Source organism: Salvia splendens, chromosome 8, assembly GCF_004379255.2.
Source record: "Salvia splendens isolate huo1 chromosome 8, SspV2, whole genome shotgun sequence".
Classification (NCBI taxonomy): Eukaryota; Viridiplantae; Streptophyta; class Magnoliopsida; order Lamiales; family Lamiaceae; genus Salvia; species Salvia splendens.
In genome coordinates, this window is record NC_056039.1 from 29,635,908 (window position 1) to 29,650,226 (window position 14,319).

Here is a 14,319-nt window from a genome sequence, read left to right on the forward strand (position 1 = left end):
CAAGGAAATGAGATGGATCTGATCTTGTTGATTCTATTTTCTTTTATTTATTTAAGATAATTTCTATTTAGAAATGTTTAGTGAAATGGATCTGATCTTGTTATTTTATTTTGAAAATGGTTGTTGAATTAAATGAGTGTTAGGCCTGATAACCACATGAAAATGCATATCAAGAGCACATTCAATGCAACATTTCTCCTTGGATTTAAAATAAGATTATAACAAATTGTTCACCACAAAGACAAACTGACATTCTTCAGAAAGATTCATGCATGTACACAACAGGAGATGTTGATCATGACAGTCAAAGAAGAGAAACATCATAGTAAGAGTAACCTACAACATTTACCTCGTTATCCATCCTTAATCCTTGATTAGTCAACACTTACATAAATGATGTTAAAAACCTAATACCATAAATAACTGCTCTATGGTCTGATCTTTCAGACAGAGCTAAGACTCACCAGGAATGCGTAGCGCCACCTCATCACTGTTAATCGTTCGTTGGCTATTTTCTAACATCCTTAAGCCATTGACAATGCTACAAGAAAATAGGAAATATCAACTCTAAGGGTGCAGAGATCTTCTCTTGCAATTGAACCTCTACTCAATTTTGAAGAATTGGAGAAGGATCTAGAAGAGCATATTGTTCTGCAAGCATGACAACGAGTTATTCGAGAAGATCTAGAAACTTCTTTATGTAAGAGAAGAGAACAAAGATTGACCTAGAATGGCTTTCCCTTGACTGACAAAGTGTGAGAACATCTGGTGGGGCATCGCGTCTTGGCCATGCTACAGAACGATAGACGTAGACTTTGTGAGGTTGGTCTTCATCACATCCTTTCTTTATAATCACTTCAACATTGAGTCTTGGATTCTCCCACGCGAGTAGTCTGCAACCTTTCATCGTCACACTGCATGATTGCATCCATAATGACCGCATCATCTCATATTTCTCTCGTCCAAAGAGGAGAGAGCAGAGTCTCCAAAGGGGCAATCTCTCATCTCGAGCTTCCTCAGCTTAGGACAGCCTTCCAAGATACAATGCATTCCAAAATCGCTACTGCCAACAAAAGCAATAGACAGAGTCTCAAGATCTTTAGCATACTTGCCAATATACTCAAACGTCTGATCAGTCAGAAGGCCTGAAACTGAAAGCCTTTTAATTTTCGTACAGGTTTTGACAACAGCACCAAAGCCGTCATCCAAGGGACCGTTTGTGAGGTAATCTCATTGGTACGGGGTCATAATGCATAAACGGAAGTGGGTAAAATCAACAGCTCAAACCAACAGCCTCAAGCCCCTTGTCTTCAACTGAATCCATGACCTACATATGGAGGGAACTTTGAGATATTGACTACAAGTAAGGAGAAATTAAGCATAACTATAGTTGAAGAGATAAGTCACTAGAATTAAAGTACACTACTTTAAAGAAGGAAGAAACTGCAATAATGCCAATCCATGGAGAAACGTCTTACAGAAAAATGAGAACGGCAACAACAAATTTTCAAATTATTTAGGACTTATTCAGTGCGCGTATAGCTAATTTTGCACTTAACTGATAGTTTATATGATGGAGCAGATTTTAATATCGTCTTCTTATTTTATGATCATCAAGTTTCTCCAATAATAAAACTTCATAAAGTAGTAAAAACAAATTCTTACCCAAAGGCATCGTAAATTGGGGCAGTGAGCAAGAAACTTTGCGAATTCACCACTTGTCAGAAATAGTGGGAAGAAATTCCCAAGCCGTGTACAGCCGGTACTCTAACTACTACAATCGAAAGGAAACTTGCAAAAAAACATGAATGAAAATTACAACGGAAATAAAGCAAACCAAATTTATAAGTCGAGTCGAGGAAAACCCTCTTTCCGCAAGACAAATTACGCCCCGGCTAGTGCTCACGGAATGACGTATTGCCCCCAAAGATAAAACGACTTCCTCCTAGCGTGTAGAAGCACCTCAAACCCGCTAGGCACCGGCGAACTTGATGGAGTTCCGAGAATCGAGCTAGACAATGCTCCTAAGATGCACACTATGATGTAGAGACCTTGAGAGAAAAGAGAGAATGTTTGTTGTTGGTGTACTTCCATCTACAAATCCATGCCTTATATAGGCTAGGAGTGACCATATGAGAGGTTTTTGTATTAGGGATCCCATAATGCATTTGGAGGTTACACCATATGTAAAGCCAAAGGCCTAACCTTTTGAAATTTCACACGTTTTTTTTCCTACAATCCCCCACATTGGTTAGAGCGCTAAGCTCAAACCAAAACCAGACACAAATGCATGTATGCAGACTCTTTAGCTCAATTCTCGAGAAATAATATTGCATTTGGAATAGTAGCTTGTGGCTTTGAACTTTCCATAGTCAACACTATCGGGCATACCGGCGGCCTGGTGGACGTGATGCCTTGAACCATTCCTCCTTAGTGTATACCGAGACAATAATATTGACACAATATTATTTACAAACTCATCAGTTCTCACGTTTGTGTCCTTTACTGGCCATGGAACACCACTTTGGACTCATAAGTGATTCACTTGTTGAAGAGGCCCACACTTCTTCACTTACATAGGTGATTCTTTTCTAGGTATCCTGCAATACCCACCCCCTCGATGTTTCCAAGAATCATTAAAAGTCAAAACTTAGCCTCCTACCACATGCAGGTTACAACACTCAATGCTTTATAAAGAATGGGCGAAGATTAAAAATCTTCCGAGTGTTACAACTAGATTCATATAGCTTCATTTTCCCATTGAAGCAAGCCCATGGGATCTCCAATCGTATGGTTGGGTTACCACTATAATCATCTTTTTAAGATGTGGTTTTCAGTCCCATTCCTTTTAGCAATTTATGCATTTGATCACGGTTTAAACCTTTTGTTAACGGATCCGCTAAGTTATCAAATGACCTTACATGGTCAACTGTGATAACACCACTTGTGATCAATTGTCTGACGGTATTATGTCGCCGACGAATATGTCGAGACTTACCGTTGTATAAGCCACTATGTGCTCTCCCTATAGCTGCTTGACTATCACAGTATATCACTACTGCCGGCACTGGCTTCTTCCAACATGGAATACATTCTAGGAAATTTCTGAGCCACTCGGCTTCTTCCCCTGCTTTATCCAATGCGATAAACTCAGATTCCATGGTCGAACGAGCAATACATGTCTGTTTCGTTGATTTCCACGAGACAGCACCACCCCCACAGTGAACACATACCCACTTGTCGAAAATGAGTCTTTTGAATCAGAGATCCAATTTGCATCACAGTACCCTTCAAGTACTTGGGGATATCTTGTGTAATGCAACCCAAAGTTAAGAGTATACTTCAAGTATCTCAAAACTCTACACAGAGCTTTCCAATGTTCCTTGCTTGGATTGCTCGTAAATCGGCTCAACTTGTTTACAGGACAAGCAAGATCAGGTCGAGTATAGTTTGTGATAAACATCAAACTTCCAATGACCTTTGCATACTCTTCTTGAGCTACATGATCACCCGTGTGCTTACTCAAATGCACGTTGGGTTCAAATGGAGTTTTAGCTGGCTCACAATCGAACGAGTGAAATTTCTTTAGCACTTTTTCAATATAATGAGATTGTGTCAGAGCAATTCCCTCATGATTCCTTTTAATTTTGATTCCGAGAATCACATCAGCTAAACCCATATCTTTCATGTCGAAATTTCTCTTCAACATATTTTTGGTTTCGTTGATAATGGCACTATTGCTGCCCATAATCAACATATCATCTACATAAAGACACACAATAACAAAACCGTTATCTGTGTTCTTAATGTAAACACACTTATCGCACTCATTGATAGTGAATCCATTTGCCAACATCACGTTGTCAAATTTTAAATGCCATTGTAATGGTGCTTGCTTCAACCCATATAATGACTTTACCAGTTTGCATACTTTACGCTCTTGCCCAAGCACAACAAACCCTTCGGGTTGTTCCATATATATTTCTTCTTCCAGATCACCATTCAGAAACGCAGTTTTCACATCCATTTGGTGAATCTCAAGATTGTGCAAAGCAGCAATCGCAAGAAGCACTCAAATGGAAGTTATTCTCGTAACAGGTGAATAGGTATCAAAAAAGTCATACCCTTCTTTCTGCTTAAAGCCTTGGACAACTAGGCGAGCTTTGTACTTTTCTATAGTACCATCGGGCTTATATTTCCTTTTCAGAATCCACTTGCACCCTAAAGCCTTACAGCCTTCAGGCAAGTCTACTAATACCCAAGTGTTATTTCTCATGATGGATTCAATTTCACTGTTGATAGCTTCTTGCCACCACGCTACGTCTGGGCCAGAGAAAGCTTCCGCCAATGACTTTGGTTCACCATCCAACATGAAAGTTATGAAGTCTGGACCAAAAGTCTTAGCAATTTTAACTCTTTTACCATGTCTTGGTTCTATATCTTCAGGACTTGAACTCATCCTTTTTGGAGGATTAGAACTAGTGGATTCATCCATCATTCTTTCACTAGAACGATCCTCCTGCTTCTTGCAATGGTACACATTCTCAAATAATATAGCATTTCTTGACTCAATTGTTGTTCCTTCAGCCACGCCAGGCACAACTGACCTATGAACTAGGAAACGATATGCACTACTATTAAGTGCATGGCCAATAAGATGCAATCGACTGTTTTAGGGCCTATTGCAACTTATTTTGGAGGAGGCACATCTACCTTCGCTAAGCACCCCCACACTTTGAGGTATGAATACGAAGGTTTCTTGGGTTTCCACAACTCATAAGGAGTCACATCCCTATTTTTAGTGGAATTTTGTTTAGGATATGATTCGCTGTTAACACAGCCTCCCCCCACATATTCTGGGATAAACCAAAATTAATCAACAGAGCGTTCATCATCTCTTTAAGTGTTCGATTTTTTCGTTCAACAACTCCATTTGACTGGGGAGAATATGGAGCCGTTGTTTGGTGAATTATACCACTTGCATGACATAATTCTGCAAACGGGGCTACATACCCACCACCTCTATCACTTCGAACACACTTAATTCGACAATTAAGTTGATTTTAAGCTTCATTTTTTAAGTCTTTAAACGCTTCAATTGCCTCATCTTTACTTCTTAATAAGTAAAGGTAACAATACCTTGTGCAACCATCTATAAATGTGATGAAGTACTTTTTACCACCTCTAGTTTGCACAAATTTTAAATCACATACGTCTGTATGGATTAACTCTAGAGGTTTTGCGCTCCGTTCTACCGAGCGAAACGGTAGCTTGGTTATTTTTGCTTCAACACAGACTTCACATTTCTTTTGTGAGTTAAACTCGTGAATTTTTAGTAAATCAAGATTCACTAATCTTTTTATAGCATTTAGATTCACATGTCCCAATCTAATATGCCATAAATCAGAGCTCTCAAGCAAATAAGAGAACGTGTCATCTTCCTTATTGCTTATTCCTTTTCCACGGTGAATGACCGTAACATTCAGCTCAAAAAGTCCATTCACTAGGCGACCTTCACCTATGAACTTTCTATACTTGGTCAATAAAACCTTTTCACACTCAAATTCTAGTAAAAATCCATGATTTACTAGAAGTGAGGCTGACACCAAATTATTTCGGATGTCTGGGACATGCAGTACATCCTTAAGGGTAAGAACTTTTCCAGATCCTAATTTTAGGAACACATTACCCACACTAGGGCTGGCAATTTTTGACACGACGCGATAACACGACACGAACCGGCACGAAAATAATGGGTTTGGGTCAGAGCTTATTGGGTTCGTGTCCTTATCGGGTCGACCCGTTAAGGACACGAAAATTTCGTGTCGTGTTCGTGTCGGGTTCGTGTTATCCGTTAACAATACGTGTCCGTGTCGTGTTCGTGTCGTGTTCGTGTTATCCGTTAACAAATAATATTTTAATATTATTAATTCTTATTATTTTCATTTTTAATAGGTTTAACCGTTATCAGGTCGTGTTGTTATCGAGTCGTTATCGTGTCATCTCATGTACGTGTTGTTATCGTGTCGTGTTGACCCGAATTGGTTCGTGTCGTTAATGGGTTCGTGTCGTGTTCGTGTCGTGTTCGTGTCTGAGGGTTTCGTGTCGTGTTCGTGTTCGTGTTTGAGGTTTTCTTAACGGGTCGTGTTCGTGTTTGTTGTTATCGTGTTCGTGTCGTTATCGTGTCGACACGATAACGACCCGACACGCACGATTTGCCACCCCTAACCCACACCAACCACCTCAGAAGACGCTTGGTTTCCCATGCGTACTTTTCTACCTCCAATAGATTTGTAGGTAGAAAAAACGTTTCTTTCAGAGCACACACCTATATCAACAAACCATTCATTTGGATTGTTACCATGGTTCAAATCGGAGACCATTGCGACCACCTCGTGATCATTGTAGTTTATAACAACATGTTCAAATAATTTGCACAATATTGTCTCCACCAATAAGTACACAATTATATTGAACCATATGTGCATTGGTATATTCAACAACTCATGCATCCCAATTACTACTACCAAGTCTAAATTGGTCTTGCTTGTCAAATGACAAACGATAAACACAATTCTTAAGAGAGTATATCTCAAGGAATTAAACATTTCGTAGCCCATGAACATTGGTACTGTTCGTTTCTTCATTCCAGCTTTGAAGCTCATGTTTTCTCCAACTTCGATTGATATAACCCTGTCTTAGAAGAGTACACTAAATTGTCTTGCGATTGTCAGAAATAGTGGGAAGAAATTCCCAAGCCGTGTACAGGCGGTACTCTAACTATTACAATCGAAAGGAAACTTGCAAAAAAACAGGAATGAAAATTACAACAGAAATAAAGCAAACCAAATTTATAAGTCGAGTCGAGGAAAGCCCTCTTTCCGCAAGACAAATTACGCCCCGGCTAGTGCTCACGGAATGGCGTATTGCCCCCAAAGATAAAACGACTTCCTCCTAGCATGTAGAAGCACCTCAAACACCCGCTAGGCACCGGCGAACTTGATGGAGTTCCGAGAATCGAGCTAGACAATGCTCCTAAGATGCACACTATGATGTAGAGACCTTGAGAGAAAAGAGAGAATGCTTGTTGTTGGTGTACTTCCATCTACAAATCCATGCCTTATATAGGCTAGGAGTGACCATATGAGAGGTCTTGGCATTAGGGATCCCATAATGCATTTGGAGGTTACACTATATGAAAAGCCAAAGGCCTAGCCTTTTGAAATTTCACACGTTTTTTTCCTACACCACTTTGAAGGGGTATTTCGCTCATGGTCAAGAAAGTCAGACTGGAACATGCTCCATAAAGAAGAGGGAGATACCAGGGAGTTGCTTCCCACAAACCCGAACGAACCTGGAGATTTCTACAATTACAAAATGCAGTTTTAATCTCTTCATATTGGTCAGGCGTAAGTTCTTGCAGTAAGGAGCCAGTGCCAAGCTCTGTTAGTAGAGGAACATGCGCAATCAGCCGTTGCAATTGATCCAAAGTAATTTTATCATTCACCTTCAGAAATCTCAGTTGTTTGCATCGTCTAACAAGTCTCTCCAGGTCATCAAAATTTACATCACTCAACGCACCAGTTTCTCTGTGGGATCGACCCCGTACTTGCTGCTTCACTGTTAAAAGTAGGTTGCATGTTAGGGAGTTATAAATATTTTTTGTGAGAGAGAGAAGCGTCTTGATCAAGTCGCAACGACAATTGCAAACTGATCCACCCGGTCGGTTATTTTTCCATATAACTTGATCCGAAAAAATTTTTTCTTACACCAAATGGCGCTGTTGCCGGGGAAGCATGGTGTTATTACATGGATGTGTTTAATGCATACATGTAAATAGTTTTGTTTCTTGCTTTTAATTTGTTTTTCCTTCTTTTCATGAGAAGGTACCACCGCGGAGGACACTGGAATCTTCCTCTCATTTACAGAAATACAAACGCTCAGTGGCTAGTCGAGGAGGCGGGTGTAGTAACCATTCGCTACAGAGCCGCGTTAGCAGCAGCCGCATCATCATCTACTGCTGAGCAACTGACAAGTGAGGAGGAAGGATAGTTGTCCACGCCGGTTAAACAGGAAATACCATTACTCGAAGAAACAGAAGCAAAGATGGCCGTCGTAGACAACGATTGGGGAATTGGCTCCCTACACGCTCATGACGAGAAGGAGCCCACTCATGCCATCACAGTTACCCCAGGAATACGGGCAATCGCAATCAAATCGGGGGTGCTCGCGGTGTTGTCAAATTTCTATGGACTTCCGAAGGAATGCCCTTATGCCTTTTTGGAGGAATTTTGCAGATATTGTGACATTCAACCAGTACCAGTTGGATCCACGTCAGAAGATTACAGGCTCAAGGCGATACGCTTCGATTTGAAGGGTGATGTAGGAATCTGGTTGAGAAGGCTGCCAGAAAGCTCGATTAGAACTTGGGCCGAGTTCCGCATGATCTTCCTGGACCGCTTCTTTCCAACATCAAAGACAAGTGCCTTGAAGAGAGAAATTACAGAGGCGAGGCAGGAGTACGGTGAGCCTCTCGGGCAATATTGGGACAGATTCCAGGGACTGCTGCAAGCGTGTCCTGATCACAAAATGGGAGAGCGGAAGGTCTATTCAACCTTTTATGGTGGGTTGAATGTGGACAGCAAAAACGACCTCAATCTAGCTGCCCAAGGGGAATTTTCCAAAACCCCGTTTAGTCAAGCAAAGAATATTTTGGAGAGGTTGATCGAAGCAAAAAGATCCTATGAGACCTCCCGAGGCCAGTACAGAAGAGGAGAGGTGCACGCAGCAGCAGAAGCGCGAAGCAACGAGAAGTTGGAGGCTCGATTTGAGCAAATGGAAAAAAAGCTGCTAGAAGCCGTGGAGAAGGACAGAGCTCCTCCACCTCCAGCCCCTAAGGAGAAGATGTATGTGCCACCACCTCCGGAGGAGCACCATTATTACTACTGCGAGTTTCCTCCTGGGCCAGAAGCTCCGAATCAAGTAAACATTGTCGGCCATTGGAGCCTGGATGGCCACTGGATCCAGGGAAAATAGAGGGATGCTCCATGGAGAGATCATCCAAATTTCAGGTGGACTGATCAGAGTCAAAGACAACCGCCTCAACCATCTATTCAGCAGACACAACCCTCCGAAGGGCAGCCCAATTGGCCTGCTCGAATTCAAGAAAGACCAAACATCGGAGGAAAACAGAGGGCAAGGTGGTCAAGGCAACTGGTCAGGCGGACCCCAGGGTAACTGGTCCAGCGGAGGTCAGCCAAACTGGACAGGCAGACAACAGGAAGGGAATTGGGGATACAGACATCAAGGCCCACAGTCAAGTAACTCCGGGAGACAACCGAACAATCAGGTGGTGAGCTACATTCCGCCGCATCAAAAAGGGAACCAACAGCACCAAGGGAACCAATCATACCATCAGCCCCGGTATTAATCTGATCATTATGGGCCATCAGACTACCCTCAACCCAGCCACAATGGAGGACCTTCAAATCAGAGATACAACAGACACTCTCATAACCCAACGCATCAGTGGTGTAACTTTAACTTTGGAGCGTTTTGATCCTAACATCCTTGGTAAGGAATGAGTGATCGAGCGAACCTAACCGCCAGGAAATCCATAGGTTTCTTGACAAACTGACGGACCGTTTAGGTCGACGAAGGAAGAATGAGGATTTGAAGACTGTAGACGATCAGAGAGAACTTAAGCTTGTGGGGACAGTCGCCTAAAAGTTGAAACTAGTGCATGCTTATTTGTTGTGTTTTGTGTTCTTTGTGTGTTCTTTTCTTTTCTGAGTCTGTAGTTGTCTAGGTTTAGGAGTCTGTTTTTGTGTTAGTACCATGTTTGTAGAGTCGTTCCTGGGAACCGTGCATAGAAATTCGCCTTACTTCTTTTTCTTGTCTTTCATACTTGAGGACAAACATGGTTTAAGTGTGAGCAGTTTGATAAGGCTAATTTCACGCATAGGTCTAGGGTTTTAATTCGTAAAATTTCTAGGTCTAACGCACGTTTTAAGCCAGGTGTGTGAAGATTTTCGCCAGGTCCAGGAAAGGAGGAAGACAGTTGCGTGGACCTAGGAAATAGGCGAATGAGTGGACATTATGCGGAAAATTGCTTGACGGAGGAAGCCTCGGAGTTGAAGGGTAGAATAGAGATTTCTACGAAGACTCTAGAAGGCTATGTCCGCGTCTATAAAAGGCAGAAGCATGCAAGCTGGAGGGATCTTCTCGGTTGGAGACCTCGCTAACAGCCGGTAGCTTAGTTCACTTTTCACACACTTGGGTTCTTTTCGTGGGGAGATTCAGGGGGGTCATGCATTGGGGTTTACTTGAGCTTTCATATATTTTCGATTGGGTTGTAACACCGTCCTTCAGTGGGGGCGAAGAAATAATTTAATTTCCACTTTCATACTTTGCTGATTTTGCCGAGCTTCGTTGTTCGAAGCTCGGACCTCTGTTTGCTTTTGCCGAATATTCTCTTATTTTAATGCAAGTTTGATTTTCTGTTACGTCTGTCATGTTGATTTCCGGAATTTTGGAGTTGGATTGTTCGAACTGGGTGCGTTTCGCAGTTGTTTTCTGAATTTATGCAGGTTTGTGGTTGGATCTGGGTGATCGGAGTATGTTTGTGGATGAATAGGAGGGTTGAGTTCGCTGGAGTTGTGGAGTTATCTGTGATTGTTTGAATTCGGAGTTGATCGGAGCAGATCTGTGAAAACCGGAGTTATGGAGTCGATTGTGTCTGTTGTTGGGTTCGGATCGCTTGGATCCGGAGTGGATTAAGCACCCGACGTGAATCTGAACAAGATTTATTTAATCTTATGCCTAGTTTACGTGTCTTCATTTCATTTCGCCTAGTTTACGTAGATCTGATGTATTTCCGGTTCATAGCAAGTTTCCGGCATCCCAATTTCTATATTCTGTTCGAATCTAGATATATGCTCTGTTTTCTCCATTTACGTGCTTGAATCGGTTAGGAAATTGCATGTCGTTGTTAGCTGGAGCATGAGTTTGTTATTTGCAGCTTTAGCCGTACTTGCTATATTTGGAGCCATGGTCCCCACTGTTTTATTTTCCCTGTCTAGGCTTAGTTAGTTAGTCGTTTACTTAATCTAGGAAGTAAAATGTGTCTCTTAGTGTTGAAGTCTGATTTTATTACATTTTCTGTGTCTTAGGTCTAGCATTTACATTTCGTGTCTAGATCTAGAGGTAGTTAAAATTCTCAACCCATTTGCGTGGCAGCAGCCGCTTGTTTCCAGAGTCTCTAAGCACTACTTCACGAATCCATCTTCGTGGGATCGACCCCGCTTCCCTATGCTAATTTATAGTATTCGGGTTGAGGGATTTATTTTTGAAGGGGAGTCGAGTGTGTCCAACGACAGAAACACTCTGTGTTCTCTTGAGTTCCTGGACCTGGTGATCCAGTGGATTTAAGGAGCGTGGAGTCTTGACCAAGCACTTGCATTAGTTTTCTCTGTGCACACTTGCTTACTCCGTGTGAAACCACGCTACTACCAGATCGTAGTCAGACCCTCCAAAGGTCAATAAAGAAGGAATAATGACTACAGTGGAGAATGTCTCTGCAGTAATCCAGCGGAGTGACCTCTCATCAAAGAAGACCAACCAAGGGATGTTCACACTCCCAATCTCGATTGGAGGCATTCAAGTGGAGCACGCAATGTGCGATCTCGGGGCGTCTATCAATGTATTGTCGTGTTCCATATACAAGAAGCTGGGAGAGGCTACGCTCGTCGACACTGACATCATGATACAGCTAGCCGACAGGTCTTGCATTCACCCCGAGAGAATTCTCGAAGATGTGATAGTTAAGGTGAACAATTTCCTGTACCCAGCCGACTTGTTCGTCATCAAAATGACAGAGCCAGCAGCGAAGGAGTCTAGTAGAATCTTATTGGGAAGGTCGTTCATGTCCACAACCAGCACTATAATTGACGTCCGCAATGGGATGATCAGTTTGGACTTCAAATGAGAGCAATTCACTTTGAACATTGACGAAGCAATGAAAAGGACAGTGAGAATGTGTACTCGGTGGACGTAACCGAGCCTCTGGTGCAAGAGTATCTCGAAGAGAAGTTCCTACAGAGGCAATTCACTGACTCCGCGGCAGACGAAGAGGTTGAGAAGGAAATTGCTGACTGGTACGAGGCTATGAAAGTTGGCGAGATGGATGATCAAGCCATCGCGAAAGCGGTGATGGATTTTTGCGAGCGACCGCGGCCAGCTGGGTCAAGCGGGATCGCTCAATTGTCAAGCCTCGAGAAGCTGCCTGCTCAAGGCACCCCACTGAGAAGAGAAGCGGAAGAGAACTCTCTGCCTACTGAATTACCCACAACCGCAAAAGAATTGAAGCCGCTTCCAGCACATTTGAAGTACGCCTATCTGGGGGAGAATGAAACGCTGCCAGTAATCATCAACAATCAGTTGACCCAGGGGCAGGAAAAGCAATTGCTGCAGGTACTAAGGCGCAATCAGAAGGCAATCGGGTGGAAGTTGACAGATTTGGTGGGAATTAGCCCACACTTATGCATGCACCACATCCGGCTAGAGGAAGGAGCAAAGCCCCACCGTGACCAGCAACGCAAGCTCAACCCCAACATGAGGGAGGAAATGCTCAAGGAGATAGTCAAGCTGGTCTCCATCGGAATTATATACTCCATTCCGGATAGCAACTGGGTCAGTGCAGTTCATATGGTGCCAAAGAAGGGTGGAATCCAAGTGGTGAAGAACGAGAAAAACGAGTTGATTCCAACAAGGCCCGTCACTGGATGGAGGATGTGCATAGACTATAGGAAGCTGAATGCGGCCAACAAGAAGGTCGATTTCGACCAGCAAGCATTCTGGAAAGCCCTCAGCCACGACCGAGCTCCAGCGTTCAAGGCGTCCGAGTCCCGGGGGAATCATATTACAGACCCTGCCCTCCGCCTAGCTCAAGTCTACCTTGTCTGCAATCTCCTAGGCCAAGCCAACACCACTGCCAAGATTACTCTGGCTGAGCTTTATTTTATATGGTGCATGAAGGAGCAGCGGAAGGTCCACCTGGGATTCTAGTTGGCCTACTCAATCAATCAAATAGCTACCCGCTCGGCTCGCCACCTGAACGTGTGCCATCTCCTTGGCGCCTACCTGAGGAGGAATCGGAATCTAGAGAATCAAGAGAGTGTTAGACGCCCCTTCCGTTGCCCTCTCCCTGAACTGTTTGGCTTGGATTACTTTTTTAGAATACAGGTGCTGGAGAAAGACAGACAGGGAAGATTTCACTTTTACACTCTAGGCCAGCGGGAGCAGTCAAGGGGCCAACTAGAAGCAAGACAGAGGCAACTTGAACGCCCAGACAGCCCGAGCAAGCATCAAGGCCCCCAGCTAGCGATAATGGCCACCCCGAGGGTAGAGCAGACAGAGGAGGCTGCCCAGAGAGACGCCGATTGGAAGTTGCGCATGGAGCAGATGATGGCGCAGCTGGTGGAGAACTCTCAAGCCCATCTGGTGCAGATGAACAAGATTGGGACTGTCATGGAGAGGCTGCTGGAGACAGTGCGTGATCCAGCCAGTACCTTAGCGCGACAACCGAGCACAAGGCACCCACCACCTCCCTCTACTCGCTCCCCTCAAGGAAGGCATGCCATTGCTCCTACCAAGCCCACCTCTACTCACCCTTCCCAGCCATCAAGGAGGAAATAGTATACCATCTTACCCAACCCGTTTCAGTTTTCAAATACTTTCCGTTTTAGTTTTTGTTTTTGATCTGTAATTATATGTTTTTATCCATTTCACACTTAGCCCAGTGACTGGTCTAAGTGTGAGAAGTTTATGGATTTCGTGTTCCTTTTATTGCCTGAGTATTTTTGTTTTATTCTTGTTTTCTTGTTTTTCGGCATGATTTTGATTTGGGGCACTATCTCCCACTTAGCCCAATGTCTGGTCTAAGTGTGAGAAGTTTTACTTGGTTTTTGTTATACCTGTGCCGTTGCCTAACCCTTTTTCCACTTCATCAAGTCGCTCGAGGACGACCTAATATGCAATGGGAGGGGAGAGGGTTAGCCTAATTGAAATCAAACATGTCAAATTTTAAAAAATAAAAAAAATTAAACAAACAGATAGAATTAATTAGGACAGTATGCATGGAATTGGGTAAATGAAAGATATGAATGCTTGGGGAAGAGTTAGAAAAAGAATACAGCATGTTTACGTGTGAAAACTTAATTGCTCAACTTGATCAGTTTGGATCCAAGCCTCCTAGCTCAACTGGTTGAGAAGGGAGGCAAGGATAGGCGCCATCCAGGAGGTCCTGAGTTCGAATCCCGG

At 43.1% G+C, this 14,319-nt stretch overlaps 1 pseudogene; it reads right to left on the reverse strand.

The window, feature by feature from the left end:
* Positions 1-524: 524 nt before the first annotated feature.
* LOC121746046 lies at positions 525-8,008 on the reverse strand (annotated as a pseudogene).
* Positions 8,009-14,319: the final 6,311 nt, after the last annotated feature.